General features: G+C 45.4%; 1 long non-coding RNA gene across 1 annotated transcript in view; it reads right to left on the bottom strand.

Annotated features, from left to right (window-relative positions):
- LOC121140561 overlaps positions 1–17,854 on the bottom strand; it is a 30,600-nt gene that overhangs the window by 6,980 nt on the left and 5,766 nt on the right. Inside the window, exon 2 of the long non-coding RNA XR_005877474.1 lies at positions 12,972–13,139. This is a non-coding gene — a long non-coding RNA (uncharacterized LOC121140561). The remainder of the gene's footprint in view (positions 1–12,971; positions 13,140–17,854) is intronic.

Here is a 17,854-nt window from a genome sequence, read left to right as displayed (position 1 = left end):
CAGTCATGTTGGCCCAAAACACAGTCTAGGCAGGATCCTGGGGTGACTTGTCATCACTTCAAGTTGTGTGAAACATCTGGAAAGAGATGACAGTGTGACTTGGTATTTTCTTTCTGGGAGGCAATGGGTAAGGTGAGTAAATATCTACATAGTCTTCTACCTGGGAAGTTCTCTTCAAGGAATTTACCCAAAGGAAATCATTATAGATGAGGAAAAGACTTTACCTCAGCAATGATTCCTGCAGCCTACTTAGGAAATAACAGGAAATAGTGTGAATGACCAATCCCCCCAACCCCGGTCTCATAATGACTAGCAGCCCGCTGATGGGGGCTCTCTGGCTACTTCATCTGCTGCTAGAGGGAAAATGGAAAATTCCTACAGATGTTTGTCCATGGGCAAGTTGCTGTTTGAAAGTTTTCGCTAGCTCATGGCATACTCAGACAAATGACAATCGAAGAGGTTCATTGTGTCTCCACTCTCCTTCTTTGGCTTCACGGTGATAATGGATGTTTGTTATTTCTTCTAGAAAGGAAAAGACCCAGTTTAATTGTGGCATAAACATAAAAAGAATTCTGGGGGCAGCAAGGGCCAGGGGAGTGCCAGTGTTCACCAAGGAGAGGTCTGGGAGGTTTTGTGAGTCTCTCAAGGTTCTAAGGGATGGAGCTGCTCATGACATAGTTCTCTTATCCAAGGTAGGAAGACAGGCATGAGATGGTGCCTGTGGCATTTCCTTGCTCCAAGAAAGCAACAGTTGACTCCCAAGTCTCCAGCAGACTGCTTATATTTCACAGGAATCCACAGGGACATAGCAGCAAGGGAGTCAGTCCAGGAAATCAAGACTGGAAAAGGGAATGGGATTAGCATAGCAGGCTTTCAGAGGACAACTCAGGACAAGATACACCAGCCCTTCAAACAAAATCAAGAAAGGAAGGGACAGAACAGTAGGAAATGAGTATTGAGAGAGCAGCCAGCCAAACCTGCCATACCTTAGGGAAAGAAAGGGGGTAACCCTAGACCAGTGCCCCCTTATTTTTCTGAAAATAGTATCCTGGCCCGTGGAGGACCCAAGACTACAAGTTGTTAGAATAGATAAATAATTTCAAACCAAATTTCTGTGTCACCATATTATTTAAGGGTTATTACTGGAGTAAGAAGGAGGAAAGGGTATGGGTATAACCTCTCAGTCTTCAACACAAACACCTCCCTTTGTCTGAACATTATTTGAGTGTACACATAAAATTCTACTGAATTTTATATGTGTGTATTTATCTGTCTATATGTGTAAGTACATCTGTATATTTATAAATTATCTAGAAGTCTACCTAATAGGGATTTCGAAGTGATAGTTCCTGATACTTAAGTATGTATTTAAAATACTTTTAAGGGGCTGAGTATGGTAGTACATGCCTTTAATCCCAGCCTCAGGAGGCAGAGGCAGGTGGATCTCTGTGAGTTCTGGGCCAGCTTACTCTAGCACATTCATGCCAGCTTATATGCGTAAGACTCTGTCTTAAAAGAAAAATCTTTTTAACTTCTCGTGTGTAGTGGCACAAACCTTCAATTCTAACACTCAGGAAGCAGAGGCAGAGGCAAGAGGATCTCTCTGAGTTCAAGGTCAGCCTGTTCTACATAGCAAGTTCCAGGCTAGCCAGGGTTGCATAGTAAGACACTATTTCAAAACAAAACAAAACACATTTTTACTTATGCCTGCCATTACACTACCTACATAATCTATATTATATGCTTCACTAGTAACTTGCAGTAGACAAGAATGGACTCATGATGATAACAGCACATTAGCCTGAAGCTGTGAATCTGTCAACAGCCCTGGTTAGAGCATGCATATATGATTGTTCCAATGTCACAGTTCACTCATTTACAATAATTTTCACATGAGCTAATTCACCCTCTGCACATATGCATGTTAATATGTGTGAAAGCACATGTGGGTGCCTGTTCAGGTGAATGCACGTATGTATGTGAGTAAGAGTGCATGTGTGTGCTGTGAAGGGGACAACCTCAGTTCTATTCTTTGGTGTCCTCTATCTTGCTTTTTGAGGCAGACTCTCTTACTGGCCTGGAGACCACGAATTGGGCTAGACTCACTGGCAATGAGCCCAGGGATGTGCCTGCCTCTGGTTCCCCAGTGCTGGGATCACAAGTATGTTGACACCATGTCCAGATTGTTTTCATGGGTCCCAGAGCTCGAACTCAGTCTCTCTTGCTTGCATGCAAGCACTGTATTTACCGAGCTACTTTGCCAGCCCCTGCTATTACGTTTAACACCCATTTCACATTTACATTAACAGTTTGGCCCCATGGGCATTCAGTTCATGACTCCCAGACGTATGTGGGTGTTAACAGCTCTCTGTGGGTCATGGGTTATTTTAAATTTTTCTTTTTCCTGGTCTGTCTTTTCTAATTTTGATAAAATAAACAGACATGGCTTTTGTAATAGGGGGGAAAGACGCCGTTTTAATTAAAAAGTAATAACCATGTGGCCTGTGACCCTGTGGGCAGTTTGGACCATGCTCCCACAGCCCCTACTGAGCCTGGCTCTTCTGGGCCTCTGCTCTTCCTGCTTCAAATGTGCAGCCAAGTGAGTAGTGGGGTTCCTGCCCTGCCTCATCCTGTCCTATGAGCGGAGCCAGGGCTAGACACTTCTGAGGAACAGGGCCCTCCTGGGAGGGTTCTGAAGCCCAGCTGGGGTCTGAGGATTTTCAAATGCCAAGATCGAATGTGGGGACTCTGCCTGCCAACGCCAATGGCTGTTCTCTGTCCAGCGCTGGCGATAGATGTATGGCCCCACACTAATGTGCTGTTATCACAAGGATTCCACCCTTGGCTACTGCAACTCACCAGAACATCTGGCTTGAATCATTCCTTACTATGACCTTTAAAAAAAAAAGAAGAAAGAACTGAAATCCCAGTCACCCCTTTAACACCCTGTCTCCCTTTCTCCTTTCTTCTTCTCCCTTTCCTTCTCTTTTCTTCTCCTCTGTTCCAATCCTCCTGCCTTTTTTCTAGCACTCCAGAAACTTCAAGCAACTTTGAAAGAGGACTTTAGAGATTATCTATCGAAAGTCTTGTTCCCACTTTACAGATGGTGACACTGAGGTCCAGGAAGAGCCCTAGCTTGCCACATCACTATTCTTACTAAGCTGCTAGGTGACGTGTGGTAAGCAACCCAGTCCCCCTAGGTTCCTGATCCACAGGGCAGCATGGTGCCGCACTAGTCACTTTTCTGTTACTGTGATAAACATCATGCAAGGCAACTTATTGAAGGAAGCTTTTGCTTGGGGATTACAGTTGCAGGGGCATAGGAGTCCGTCACCGTCGTGGCGTGGAGGGGATGAGGACAGGGGACAGCAGCAGAGAGACAAGCAAAAAGCTGGAGCAACAGCTGAGAGCTCACATCCCAGTCCACAAACAGGAATCAGAGTGTACACGGGGGATGGTGGCAGAGTGTTGAAGCTTCAAAGTCTGCTCTGTGCCATCCATCAGGCCACGCCTGATGCTTTCCAAACAGTTCCATCAACTGGGGACCAAGCAGTGAAACGTGTGAGCCTCTGGGGGCCTTCTCATCAAAACCACACCACATGGGCCGTGGGCTCGTATCCTCCTAAAAGTCCCTGTGTTGAAGGCATGGTCCCCAGAATGGTACTGCTGCTGCCAATGGGGGAGGCCTAGTGGGGGGGGGTCTTTAGATCACTGGGGGTGTGCACTGCTCTCTTATTCTTTCTTCTGCTTCCTGGCTCCAAGCATATGCAGTTTGCTTTGGCGCTGCTGCCCCCACAATGTTCACAAAGCTAGACTGTGATCCCCCAAAACATGAGCAGAAGTACACCTTCCTTCTTATAAGTTCCTTAGCCTAGACACTTCACTTTAGTAGCAGAAACTGACTAACCCAGGTTCCTTACAACCACAGCACATCCCTCGAGATGGCTAGGGAAAACAGTGGGCCGGAGAGGGACCAGACAGTCACACGTTAGGACTTGACATGATTGCACAAGGATTCTTAGTTCACTGGTAGATCTGTCAAATCTTCCCAGAACTCAAGTCCTCTTACTTCTAATCATAGTTTATTATGCATTTGGGAGGAAGATCTGGGGGCACAGTAGTGGCTTCTAACATCCTTTGTGCTGCATCAAATGCTTTTTGAATACTTCATGAGGCTCTCCTCAGGGGGGCATCCTGTAATGCAATCCTAATTAGTCTTTATAATAAAACTCCGGGGTCAGATATTAGGGGATAAAAGCTGAGAGATCAGAGAAGCAGAGCAGCCAGCCACTAGAGAGACCTTTTACCTCTATTGAATCTTCAGACCGAAGGGGCGATCCTGTCTCTATAAATCCCCAGACCAAATGGGTGATCCTGTCTCTAGGAATCCTCAGACTGAATCCTCTGAGCTCCTGTCTCCTCCCGCCCAGCCACATCACTCCAGTCTCTGCCTTCCTACAGCTGGGATTAAAGGTGTTTGCCCTCACTGCCTGGCCTCTGTGTGGCTAGCTCTGCATTCTGATCTTCAGACAACTTTGTTAAATCATAAACAAAGTATCACCACAACATCCCAGGGCTCTGGCCTCTGTGACATCCTGGCTCTCCTCTACAACTGAAGGCCTCACCTTCCCAGCTTTTCATACAATTGTCTCTCAAGGCCTCCTTTTGGGGATTTCAACCCTGGCACACATTGGCTAGCCACACAGCGACTCTCTGAAGCTATGGAGGAAGATACAGTGACCCTCTCAATCTTGCATCTTTCATGCCTGTGAAACCATCACCGTGCTGTCAAGTTCCATTGTCAGCATGTGAAAAAACTGGCTACCCTTGGACCACAGTTGCAGCTGACCCTAGGGAAACACTCTCCCAAGAAGTTGCTCTCCAAGAGCAGGGGACCCCTTGGGAATTCTGAGCTTAGGCTCCCTCCTTTCAGATTAGTTTGAATTTTCACATGTTGGAGCCTTTGATGGGCAGGGTCTTGCCCTGGGCTGCTTTCTTGCTGTCCCAGTGCAGAACACTCTAACAATTATATCCTCTTTCTTATTGTGTGCCTTGACTGTAAAGTTAAACTTGTTTGAGTTCTTTTTATGGTCAAATTGCAATTTTAAAATAAGTTTCTGCCCTACTTTTTGCTCTTTTTCACTGTAGGCCTGGATAAATGCAGCAATAGTAGCCATGCCTCAGCCTGAACTTTCTCAGCCTGACCTTTCTGTTATCTTGAAATTGCCTCCGTCTATGAGATTATCTTGTTGCTTCTTAATTCAGGCCTGCTTAAACTCTCAAGACATGGGTTGAATGCAGCCAGGCTCTTTGTCAGAATAAACTTTGAATAGCCTCCAGCCCTGTTTGTGATGGAGTCCAGTTCCTCTCTGAAACTTGGTGAACTGAGAGACCCACTAGTTTCCCAAACTCCCACCAGAATGGCCTTGGAAACTCTGCTTACAGCATTTAAAGTTTTTTTCCTTCTACATTCCTCTTGCAAACCAGATCTAAAGGCCACATGGTCAAGGTTGCCATAGCAACAGCCTCACTAGTACCAATTTTCTGTATTAATTACTTTTCCTATTGTAATAAAAACACCCAGACAAAAGCAACTTAAGGGTGAAAGGATTTATTCTGGCCCATTCTGTCATTGTGGGGAAGACATTTGTCATTTTTTGTTGTTACTGTTGTTTTTTCAAGACAGGGTTTCTCTGTGTAACAGTCCTGGCTCTCCTGGAACTCACTTTGTAGACTAGGTTGACCTCAAACTCACTGAGATCCATCTGCCTCTGCCTCCCAAGTGCTGTGATTGAAGGTGGAGCCACCACTGCCTGGTGACACTTGTCATTTCCTAACTTTTTAATATATCCATCCTAGTGTATATGAAGTGACACCTGATTGTGGTTCTGATTAATATTTCCCTAATTATTAATGATGCTAAGCATTTTTCAAGTGTATATTAAACATTTATGTATTTCTTTGGAAAATATCTATGAAAATTTTGTTCCCATTTTGAATTGGTTTACTAATTTTTTTGTTGAGTTGTAAAAGTCCTGTATATATCCTACAATTACACCTTTATCAAAAATACAATGGTAAAATATTTTCTCTGTTCATTTTCCTGGTTGCATCCTTTGAATATACATTTAAAGTTGTTCTTTCTTGGTTGCATGTGTTTGGTATTGTATCTGTTACATGGTGCTGAGCTGTACTCCACAGCATTATACTGAGAGTTTTATTGTGTTAACTCTTAGATCAGAGATTTGGATCCTCTGTGTGTGTGTGTGTGTGTGTGTGTGTGTGTGTGTGTGTGTGTCTGTGTGACTGTGTGTCTGTGTGTGTGTATGTTGAGCTGGAGAGAGACCCACACTCAAGTTTTTCCATCTGGTTTTTCTAGCACTCTTTATTAAAAAGACTATTCTTTCTCCACTGAATTATGTTGATAACTTTATCAAAAATCAACTGTTCATTAAAGTGAAAACTCTCAACTTTATTTCAATTATCTCTATGTTGATCCTTAAGCCAATACCATGCAGTCCTCTGAAAGCTTTGTAATAAATAGATTTTGAAATAATTAAGACTCTTCCAGTGCTATCTTTTAAAGATTATTTTAGCCATTCTAGGTCTTTTACATTTTCATATAAATTTTAGAATTGGTTTATCAATATGTATTTTTTCAATTTGACAGAAATTATATTGAATCTGTAGCCCAAGTATACAAATACATATACTCACATCTTAATTCCTTTAGATGATATTTTGTGCTTTTCAGTGTATGTGTCTTATTTCTTTAAATTTATTCCTAAGCATTTTATTCTAATTGTGTTCCTTTTACATTTTGGATTGCTCGTTGTTGATACAGAAAAATATAATTGATTTTCACATTGATCTTGTTTCTTAAACCTTGCTGAACTCTTGTACTTAATTTTTAAAAAGATTGATTTTTTTCATATATATGAGTGTCTACCTACATCTGTATGTGCACCATATACATCCTGGTGCCTGTGGGAGCTAGAAGAGGGATTCAGATCCCCTAGAAATGGAATGACAGATCATTGTAAGTCACCATGTGGGTTCTGGGAACTGAACCCAAGTCCTCTGCAAGAGCAACAAGTGCTTTTAACCACCGAGCCAACTGTCCAGTCTCTAAACTCTTAAACTCTCCCCCTCCCTTCTCCCTTCTCTCTTCCTCTCTTCTCTGTGTGTGTCTTTCTCTCCATTTTTGTCTGTCTCTCCGTGTGTGTGTCTCCTGTGAGGTGTGTTGTGTGTCGTGTGTGTGTGTGTGTGTGTGTGTGTGTGTGTGTGTGTGTGTGTGTGTGATCCTTGGAATTTTCTACAAGATCATGATGATGTCATCTACAAATAGAAACACTTTATTTATTTCCAATCTGGGTGCCTTTTATTTCTTTTATGCTGTTATTGTTGTACAAATTATATACAACAATTATGTGCAATAGTCTTTACAGATTGTATGCTGCCAGCACAGACTTATAATCAGTTCTTTACATAATAATCTTGGTTATATGTATTTATACTGTGTACCTTCGGTGAAACATTTATCTTTTGATATGGAGTTGAGTTAGTCTTGTGTCCTTTCATTTAATCAAAGAATTCTCTTCAGAGTATTTGCTTGGTTTTTGTCTGCTTGTTTGTTTTGGCACTGGGGAATGAATCCTGTAGTCTTCCACATGCTACACAAGTTCTCTCTCACAGAGCCACACAACAGGCCAGTTCCATTTGGTTTAGTTTGGTTTGGTTTGGTTTGGTTCGGTTTGGTTTGTGACATGGTCTCACCATGTAACTCAGGCTGGCCTTGAATTTATGATCCTCCTGCCTCAGCACCTCAAGTGTTGGGACTAGAGGCACAAACTAGCACCCACACATGTGAAATAGGTGTTAGTTGTTTGATTTGGTGCTTGGCATTGAATCAGGGCTATGGACTAACCCTGGGCAAGCGTTCTACTACTGAGGTGTCTCCAGCTCTTTGGGGCCAACCACATTCTCTCCAGGCTTTTGTTTACATAGAAATGTCTTCGTTTCTTCTTATTTTCTAAAAACACATTTTCTTTCATTTTATTTATGTATTTTGTGTCCATGTATATGAGGCAGTATGTACACGCCATGGGACATGTGTTGAGATCAGAGGACAGATAGTGAGAGTTGGTTCTTTTTTTTCCCTCGTGTGAGTCCCAGAGATGGAACTCAGGTCATCAGCCTTGGTGGCAAGTCCTTTTACCTGATGAGCCATGTTTCTGGATACAGGATTACTGATTGGCACTCTTTGTCAGTGCTTTGGGAATGTCATCTGCTGCCTTCTAGCCTTCATAATTTCAGAAGGGAACTTGGCTGTTGAGCTTATTAGACTCTTAATAATAGATGAACCATATCTTTCTTTTTCAAGATGTATGCCCACTTTAACTTTCATCAATTTGACTGTGATATGTCCAGATAGGGACCTCTGAATGTGTGCTATTTACAACTGTTGGTTTTTATTTTTTCCATAGATTTTTTTCTTCAAATATTCTTTCTCTACTAGGAAGGTTATGTTATGCTTGATTAAGTCCTGCATATCTTTGCAGTTCTGTTCAGTTTCAATTGTTGTTTTCTCTCTGATGCTCAGACATGGAATCTCATTTGGCCAAAGTTCCCTAATTTTCCTTTTTGCCTACTCCAGTTTGCTGTTGCCTCCTTCTAGAGGAATTTTATTTTAATTATACTTTTCAACTCCTAAATTTCCACCTACTTCTGTTTAAAGTAACTTGCAACCCTCTATTATCATTGCCTCTTTAATGAGCCCTCATTCCACTTTCCCTTGGTCTTTGTAAGTGATGTCCTTAGTTCCCTAACTATATTTTAAGCATGGTACTTTAACTCTGTCTGGGTAAGCCCAACATCAAGGCTTCCCCACAGGCACTCTCTATTGATTGCTCTTCCCACCCCTTTGTGTTTCTTGTGGTTTATTGTTCCTTTGTTTGGCTCATCACTTTTTGCTGTTGAAATCTGTAACATAAAGTAGATACCCTAGGTGTTGACTGCTTTCCCCTCCCCTGGATGTGTTGTTTGTCTTAATGACTCTCAGGACCTATTGTGGAAGAGCTACATCCTTCTGTGTGTATGGTACTAAAATTTCTACTCACCTTAGTGGTCAGTCAATGACTGGGCAGGGATTTCCTTAAATACTCAGAACTTGTAAATCATCCTGTCTGTGCAGAGGGGTTCTTTGCATATGCTGAGCATTGCTCTAGAAACTCAGCCAGGCAATTGGTTACCTGCTGGGCTGTCATTCAACCCTTATTCAGAGAGGGAGTGCAGGGCCCTTTTCAGAGCCTATGCAGGAGCATGGGCTCCACACAGCCCTGCAAGCCTTGTAGACTCTCAGTAACTGGTCAGAGCTTTCCCAAGCCACTATGAATCGTCTCCTTCTCTGGTTATTCAATTTAAGGTTTTTGGTTAGCCTATTGTTCTTCCCAAATTTTATCTGCCACCAAAGTCGTCCCAAAGTTGCACAATTGCTTGTAAATGCCTTGGCAAATATTCCCCAGAGAAAAGACGAAAAGACATGACAAAGGCCTTCTGTACTGGGTAAGTTGGGAGTCAGGTAAAATAAAAGCAGCCTTGCAAAGCGGGGTCTTCCAGAGACCAGACAAGATGCCTAATTACAGTTCCTAGGCCTTGAAGGAACTTTTGTCCCATCTGCCCCTTCTGGTAGCTTTAGGATGGCTTTTTCATCTTGGAGGTGGTCTGTTGGCTCCCAAAGCTACCATAACATTGGAAATGGGTCAAGAACCCCACAAAGGCCACTGCTTCAACTCACACTTAGCCTTCATTCTTTGTGTGTGTGTGTGTGTGCACGCGCACATGCGCGTGTATGTATGCATGCATGCATGTGGATGCCAGAAATCAACATCACGTATCATTTTCCATCACTCTTATTTTTTGAGACGGTCTCTTACTGGACTTGGAGCTCACCAATTATCTATAGACTGCCTAGCCACAAAGGCCAAGGGATCTTCCTGTCTCTGCCTTCCAGGCTCTGGGATTAGAGGTGTATGCACCCTCATATGGGGGCTGGAGATCCAACTCAGGTTTTCATGCTTGCAGAATGAGCATTTTTTAAAACAACTGAGCCATCTCCCTAGTCTCTTAACCTTCTTTCTTGAATAAATGATCCCTCAATTGCTGCAAGCCTTGGATTAACCACAAAAGTTCTGAAAAAAGTTGGTTCTGACCTTGGTTTCCAGTTTTCTTGTTGGTTTTCTGGGGGAGGAGATGGTTAGTCTTTGCCCCTGTTTCCACCCTCTGCATACTGACTTATGTCATTGTCACCACAGCCTCCCCCCAGCTCCCAGGACTGTCGGGTAAGGGCCAATCCTCACACCAGCCTCCACTCCAGATCCTGCACCAACGGCTAAGGAGCCCCTGAATCTTTTGGTTCACAGCCCAAATGTCTACAGTTCCCTTAGCTCCTGGTATTGACATGTAAACAGTTCCTAGACTCTCAGCTCTCCGATCACCATTTCACTCAACCGATTCTGGATACATAGGTCTCAGCACAAAAATGAAACATGAAAACCCAAGCCCGCCTGTCTCCCTAGCTGTTGCCACAGTCTTATGGGACGGTAGTCTACCCATCACTAAATTCATTTGCAGATGAAGACAGGGGGAGCCAGAGATGTGATTCGCATTGCCAAAGCCCCCATCCAACTCGTGGGAGAGCTGGGATGCAAAGCAGAACCTGGTTCCGGGGCCGGCAGAGTGCAACAATCTCATCCCAGAAAAAAACCATTGCTCCCTGCTCCTTAACAACAACAACAAAATAGCTTGAAGCTCCCTGAAACTGACCAGATTCACTAGGTCCTTCCCTCCCAAAGGGAGCTGATCCCAGCTTCCAAGAGGCTGGTCAGACCTGCTGAGCTGCAAAGATTCTGAGGAGATGAGCTGTAAGAGGACTCTCAAATAAGTGGGGCTGCCCGGAAGAGGGTTAGACCAACTGAGGCACCTTGGAAGACACTCTCCACGCTCAGAGCTGCCTGCAGGCTGTGTGGTGTGCTCTAGGTTTCCCCACCTTTGTGAGCTGTCACCCATGCTGGGGTGGGGATGTAGTTGTCCTTGAGTCATTTCTGTTCCCGTGAGTAGCCCCTCACCCATATTCCTGCAAGTGACACCAATCAAACTCGTTGGCTCACCACGTTGGACTTTGGTGGTGTCTGTACTTGGATCTGTTGTGGGTTCCCTGTCCTGGATGTCTAGATGAGTGTGTTTCCTCTTCCCAGGAAAAGCTTTGTCACAGTGTGTGTACCCCCAGGATCTTTGTCTCCTCAGAATTGAGCAAGGGACACAAGCTTTGGAGAATCAGGAATTCAAGTCCCTGCTGTGCTTCTGTCCAGTTAAGTCTTCTCTGGGCCTTAGTGTCCCACTTCCTGTCAGTCTGCCTCTGTTTCCTGATCTGTAAAATGGGTTTTCCTATGCTTCCTTCAGATTTTGGGTTTCCAGGGAGCTTGTAGTGTCTACCATACACTCTCTCCCATGAAGCTGCGATCCTTAGCTGGAGACAAGCCTGGGTACTGCTGCCACAGGGAAGCCCTGTCACCCAGAGGATGGTGGATGGTGGCAGACAACAACATGCTCTAGCGCAGTCTGCTCACCTGGGGGCTTTAGGTGACTCGAAGGGGTGACACAGCAGTCTCCAACAGCAAGGTCCCTGATCAACCTTGCTAGGTAACCAGACCCCAGTTCCTCTCTCTGGTTCCTCATCTGGACATCCTGAAGCTGAGGGTCGGGCTGGTCACCAGTGGTGGTGTTGGGGTCTCTACACCCTCCACTCCTGTGCCTTTCTCCATCCCTGCATCAGCAAAGCCTACCGGAATCTAATGGTTTTCAGGACATGAAATAAAAGATTTTCCTAAAAGATGTTTCCATTCTTTTCCTTGACCCTATAAGACCCATATAAGACGTGCCACCCCTGACTTCAGGTCTCATCCCTTGCCTCCCTCTCTACTCTGGTCACACATGTCAGGCATTCCTCAGGGCTTTGCACCTGTTAGCCCCTCTGCCTGTGTCACCACCCGGCTCCATTCATTACTGGGCCGTAACTCAGACACCCTTTGTCAGGACGGCCTTCTCAGCTAAAACATCCCTGACCCCTCGTCCTTCCCTGCTTTGTTTTATCCTTGGAATAGTTTGTTATATAAGGAATAAATCCATTTTTTTTAAACAAACCAGTTTGAATTGTTGTTTGTTCCATACTAAGTCTCTATAAAGACAGGGACCTTTTCTGTCCTGTCAATGGATGGCAGGCATGGATCTGGGTCGCTAAAGGCCCTAACTGATTTCAGGAGGCCTTACCTTGCTGCAATGTTAGAACAGGGGTGCCCTGGGATGGTGGCTCTACCCAGGTGACAGAGAGGTCACCCACAAGGCATAGGAACACTGCTGTAGAGGAGGCTATCCCCTGCCCATCCTTCTTATCCTCACCACCCACTTAGGTTTGACCCAGTGGATGAGATAAGTCTCTTTCTCTCCTCTTGTTAGAGTCCAGCCAGGCTGGCCCTGTCCGCCAGGCCATGTGAGCAAGGTGGAAACTATTGTGATGCTGGACGGTCTGAAGTTCACGTGCTAGAGGCTGGAAGCCACCCCTGCATCATCCCTGCCAGTTGCCATGACTCACCACAGTCATGCCACCTGCCAGAACCTTCCCAGGCTGTTCTGGTCTGAAAGCTTGGCAGCTGTGCAGTGTCCTGCAGAGGGAAGGAAGTGCAGAGAGCAGCAATCAGGAGAAGAGTTGTGCAGCTCTCCTGGGGAGATGGGCAGAGGAGGAGGTCTTGACAGGGTATGAGGCCTGCGTGGACCACCTGACGTTCCACAGAATCAACCATTCCTTCCCTTGACCTACAGACCCCGACAATATTCAGCTTCCCTGTTGTTACTCTCTGACCTCATGGCCCATCCCCTATCTCCTCCTGCAATCTGGATATACATGCCAGGCTTACCCTGGTCTGGAGCAGCACTTGGAGTTCCAAACTGGGCCTGGGGCAACACTTGATTCAATAACCTTCTTTAGGTCTCTGAATCTGTGATGGTTTTCAGAGCATCCTCAAAGTGTCACCACCATCTTTGTGAGTTTGGTCTGCTACTTAGAGTCTCGCTCATCATGGGACCTGCAGAGGATAGAACAAGGCAATTCAAAACAAGGAGCCCGATTCAGGCATGGAGGGTCCTGGTGAGAATATTAAGGGCTCTGAAAGGGAGGTCAAAGTTTGCTCACACATCATGAGACCCGTTTTAAGCAGCTAGCGGCTCACTCCACCTTCTCAGCAACCCTGGAGGGAAATCAGTTAGTTAGCCCCATTTTACAGAGGAGGAAACCAAGACCAGACAAGCTGAGAGGAGCTGCATTAGCCCAAGATAAGAAACTGGACTCTCCAACCTGTAAGTCTGTCCCTTACACTCGATGCACACCCCCTATCCCTGTCACTTACAGATAACTATAGCTGTGCAAACTCTGTCTTGTCTGGTAGAATCTTTTTATTTCCCTGTGTGGAAAAACAGACTTGGTCTTTACAATTCAATTCCTTTAACCAGTTATAAAATCTGTGTGGGTCTCCCGCGGTTTAACAAATCAACTAAAATCTTACGATGTGGTTGTTTTCATAGCTCTGTTAAGAGTAATGATCTTAGTTCTTTCCCCTGACAACTGTCTTTTAACAGGGCCGTAGAAACCAATGGCTGATTCTTACTAAAGCAACCAAGGAAAGCATCACCTTTAGCCTCCTGTCCCCCTTCAGTGATGGAATACAGGGAAGGGTGTACTTCCAGGAACAGGACATCCGGAGCCCCTGAGGACTGCCTCTTTTGATTGTGTGCAAAGTCGTGCAAAGCTGAATGTTGCGGTGTGGACACAACCTTCTGGGGTCTTCCACCAAGGGCTCCGTGGAAAACCCTTGAAAGAACAAAGTAGTACAATAATTTATGCCCCGCCCCCTTCTAGGCAGTTGGTTAGATACGGGTGCCCTCTAGCGGCTTCCCTCACCTCTGCATGGCCCTTCCAGAGTTCCTGCTTTTAGAGGGGCTTTTCATGCTTTTACTATTTCTCTGTCCCTGGCTTAGACTCTTTCCTATTCCTAGCCATTCCTGCCCACAACTGACGCCTTAAAAATAACACACACACGGCTATGGCTTTCTCACTTTTTCCTGCGTTGACCTCAGAATTCAGGGATGGGTTCCTGCAGGGTGGGAGAAACATTGTTAGAGGGACGGTCTTTTATGTGGGTTAGTTATTAATGCTACTCTTTGCCGTGAGATATTAACCCAATAGGAAGCCACTTGAAGGGGGGTTTATTTTGCCCCACTGTTCTCCTGGGAAGATTGGCTTCTGTCTCTGGTCACAGGAACTCGTAGCATAACTAGCTCACAACATGGTGGATACGGAGACAGAGAAAATGGGCTAGCACTGGGATGGCCCTCCCAGAAGCCTTGTCCTTCCCAAAGTTCCACAGGCTCTCCCACAAGGCGCCACAACCTTGGGGGCCTATTTAAACAGATGAGCCTGGGGTGAGGTGGGAGAGAGGAGAATTTTATACCTAAGCCATAATAGCTTTCTTTTTTAAAAAGAATTTTTATTATTTTAATTATGAATATGGGGAGGGGAAATGTGTGTGTAGGTGCTGAAGACCAGAGTGTAGATACCCCTGGGACTGGAGTTACGGGTGCTTGTGAGCCACCTGATGTGGGTCCTGGGAATCGAACTCAGGTCATCTGAAGAGCAGTTTGTTCTCTTACCACCTCTCAGCCTAAAAACAGCATTCTTTAATTGTTTATATTCTCCTAAATAAGCTAAGGTACTGGAGGCTGTTAATTTGACTCCACAGTGGATAGCTGCTTGTGTTTTTGTTTTAACTGTCAATGCAACACACTCTAAAATCACCTGGAATAGAGTTTTAATGCAGAGTAAACTAGGTAAGCTATCCTGTGAGTGTGTCCACAAGGACTTGTCTTGATTGTTAATTGATATAGGAAGACCCAGACCATGCTCACCAGCACCATCCTCTGGTTTGGGACCATGGGCTATATAAGAGTAGAGAAAGCTAGCTGAATACAAAGCTAGCAAAAGTCCCCATGTTTATTCTCTCTCTCCTCTTAGCTGTGGACATGATGCTTTAGGTATCCCACCGTGACTTCCCCACAATGATGAACTATAACCTGGATATGAGCCAAATAAACCCTTTCTTCCCTAAATTACTCTTTGTCAGGGTATTTTATCAGAGCAGAGGAAGTGAGATTGGAACACTGTTAAACTCCTTGCTGATGCTGGGCTGTCTTAAGACTTCAAGGGAGGCCAAGCAGTCCCTCCTTGGCAACCAGATGCACCTTGAGGAAGCTACACACCAATCACAGCTGCTTGTCGCAAAAGCACTATTGCAGTTGGAAAAGTCAGAACATTTCAGCTTGTCCGGAGGCCTCACCAACGACAAGCCTTGGCAATCCTGGCAGCCATTTCTATTCGGGGTCGGGGTACTTCCCTTGGTGGTCCAGCAGAAGGACTTTGTTTGGCACAAACACAATCCTTCATCTGCAGTAAAGACTATGCCGTGATTGGTGCAAATACCTTTGCTACCCCACTCTCCTGGTTTCAGCTATATAAGCAAGTGTTTGTTCACTTTTCCAGTCTGCCGGGAGACACCTCTCTCTCTCTCTTACACACACACACACACACACACACACACACACACACACACACAGAGAGAGAGAGAGAGAGAGAGGGAGAGAGAGAGAGAGAGAGAGAGAGAGAGAGAGAGAGAGAGAGAGAGGGAGGGAGAGGGAGGGAGGGAGGGAGAGGAGGGAGGGAGGGAGGGAGACTGAAAATGGCTTGGGCTTTTGAAACTTTCAAGCCTATCTGTCCCCAGTGACACACCTCCTCCAACAGGGCCTCCTAATTCTTCCCAAGTGATCCCACCAACTGTGGATCAAGCATTCAAATATATGAGCCTATGGTGGCCATTCTCAACACACAGGGTCTCACTGTGTAGACCAGACTGGACTCAAAGTCATGGTGGTGGCCACGCCCCTGCTTCCTGTGTGCTAGGACTGAAGATGTGCCACCACACTGCTAGCACTAATAGAGCAGGTGGAACGGACAACAGGATGGGAGGCTGCAGATGCAGCGACATAAAGAAGGGGGCTGGAGAGCTCCAGGGAGTGGCCAGTGCGGAGGAACAGCAGGAAGCGGGGAAGACCGTGAAATGCTACTATGGAATTCTGTCCTCCTTGGCATGGCCATCAAATCTCAAAATCGGAGGAAGTCTGATTACCCACACAACTCCCACTGAGGCAGGATAGCCAGATAGGAACTATAGGAACAGGGGAAGGGACCAGAGCCTGTCATGCCAGAATCTGATGAAAGTCTCTCACCAGCTGAGAAGCCAGAATTCCAGCACAATGAACACTTGTTATAAGGCTGCCACAGGGAAATCATATTCCTTTCGTATGTAAACTAAAGTAACAATGAGCCAGGCTTATAGCCAGAATGCATATGACCCTGAGTGGGACTCATTCCTTTCCCCATACTGCTAACTTTGTTTGCAATAAAGGTTTCCTGTCTTCCTGCATCCTGGAACTCACCAAGGGTGATACTGTCAAGCATCCTTCGGGAACCACCCTTTAAAGACAGTGTCTTAGTTAGCATTTCTATTGCTGTGATGAAACACCATAGCCAAAAGCATCTTGTTAAGGAAAGGCTTCATTTCCATTACACTTCCACATCACAGTCCATCGTGAAAGGAAGCCACGGCCGGAACCTGGAGTCAAGAACTGATGCAGAGACCATGGAGGGGGCTGCTTACTGGCTTTCTCCTCGTGGCTTGCTCAGCCTGCTTTCTTATAACACCCAGGACCAGCAGCCGAGGTGCAGCACTGCTCACAGTGAGCTGAACCCTCCCGCATCAGTCATGAACTGAAAATGCACTACAGGTTCATCCACAGGCCAAAGTGGTGGGAACATTTTCTTAGTTGAGGTTTCCTTTCCCAAATGACTCCACCAGAATTCAGTCTATGACTTTTGGGGAGAGACAGAGACAGAGACAGACAGAGAGATTCAACTCATCTTAGAGAAGCCTACATCCTTGCTCTTGGGTGTGCTTTACTTTCTTCTGAGAATCTTAACACTTAGGCTTATGTTAGAATATCTTTATTAAATCCTAACCCTGATTTGTAAACTGTCTGGTCCTGCAATTCTTTTCTGTTTCGGTCCATAATGAGATTCTTACACTTCTAGAGGAACGGCTCGGGCTGCTGAGGGTGACAGTGAGGGTTGTGGTCCTGGGACCATACCCCATACCTCTGACGTCTCAAGATAGAGCATACTAGCATTCTGAACTGGAAGAGGGCTATTGATCTTGAGGCTCCTGCACTCCCCCACACATACCTCCTCTTTCTCTCTCACACACATACACACTCTCCATTCACACACCCTACGCCCCATGCACACTTAGTCCTACTCCAGCTGAACATGGTCTCAGAAGGCATTCTAGTATACAGGAGGTGGAAGGCTAACTGAAGAGAGACTTCATCTATGCAGCTTCTGGGAAGTTATCACCCATGTCAGGACTTTTCAGTAAAACAGCTGGTTCTGCTCCTATATATAACCTCAATAGACTCACTGACTCCTCCAACATGGACTTGGGTGGAATCATGCCTTTGGTATGCTGTTGGTACTCTACCAGGGATGAATAGAAAGAGATTCCTCGGGCAATGTTACACTATCCAGCTGTTTTGTAAGCACATTCCACATTAAATCCCTTCCTGCTGAATGTGGAGCAACTAGGACTCTCATTCAGTTCTGGGGGTCAGGCGATGGAGTGGCATTTCATAAGTCCAT

Source organism: Mesocricetus auratus, unplaced genomic scaffold, assembly GCF_017639785.1.
Source record: "Mesocricetus auratus isolate SY011 unplaced genomic scaffold, BCM_Maur_2.0 Super-Scaffold_100004, whole genome shotgun sequence".
Classification (NCBI taxonomy): Eukaryota; Metazoa; Chordata; class Mammalia; order Rodentia; family Cricetidae; genus Mesocricetus; species Mesocricetus auratus.
Note: the sequence above shows the minus strand (reverse complement) of the source record. Positions and strands in the feature narration are given on the sequence as shown.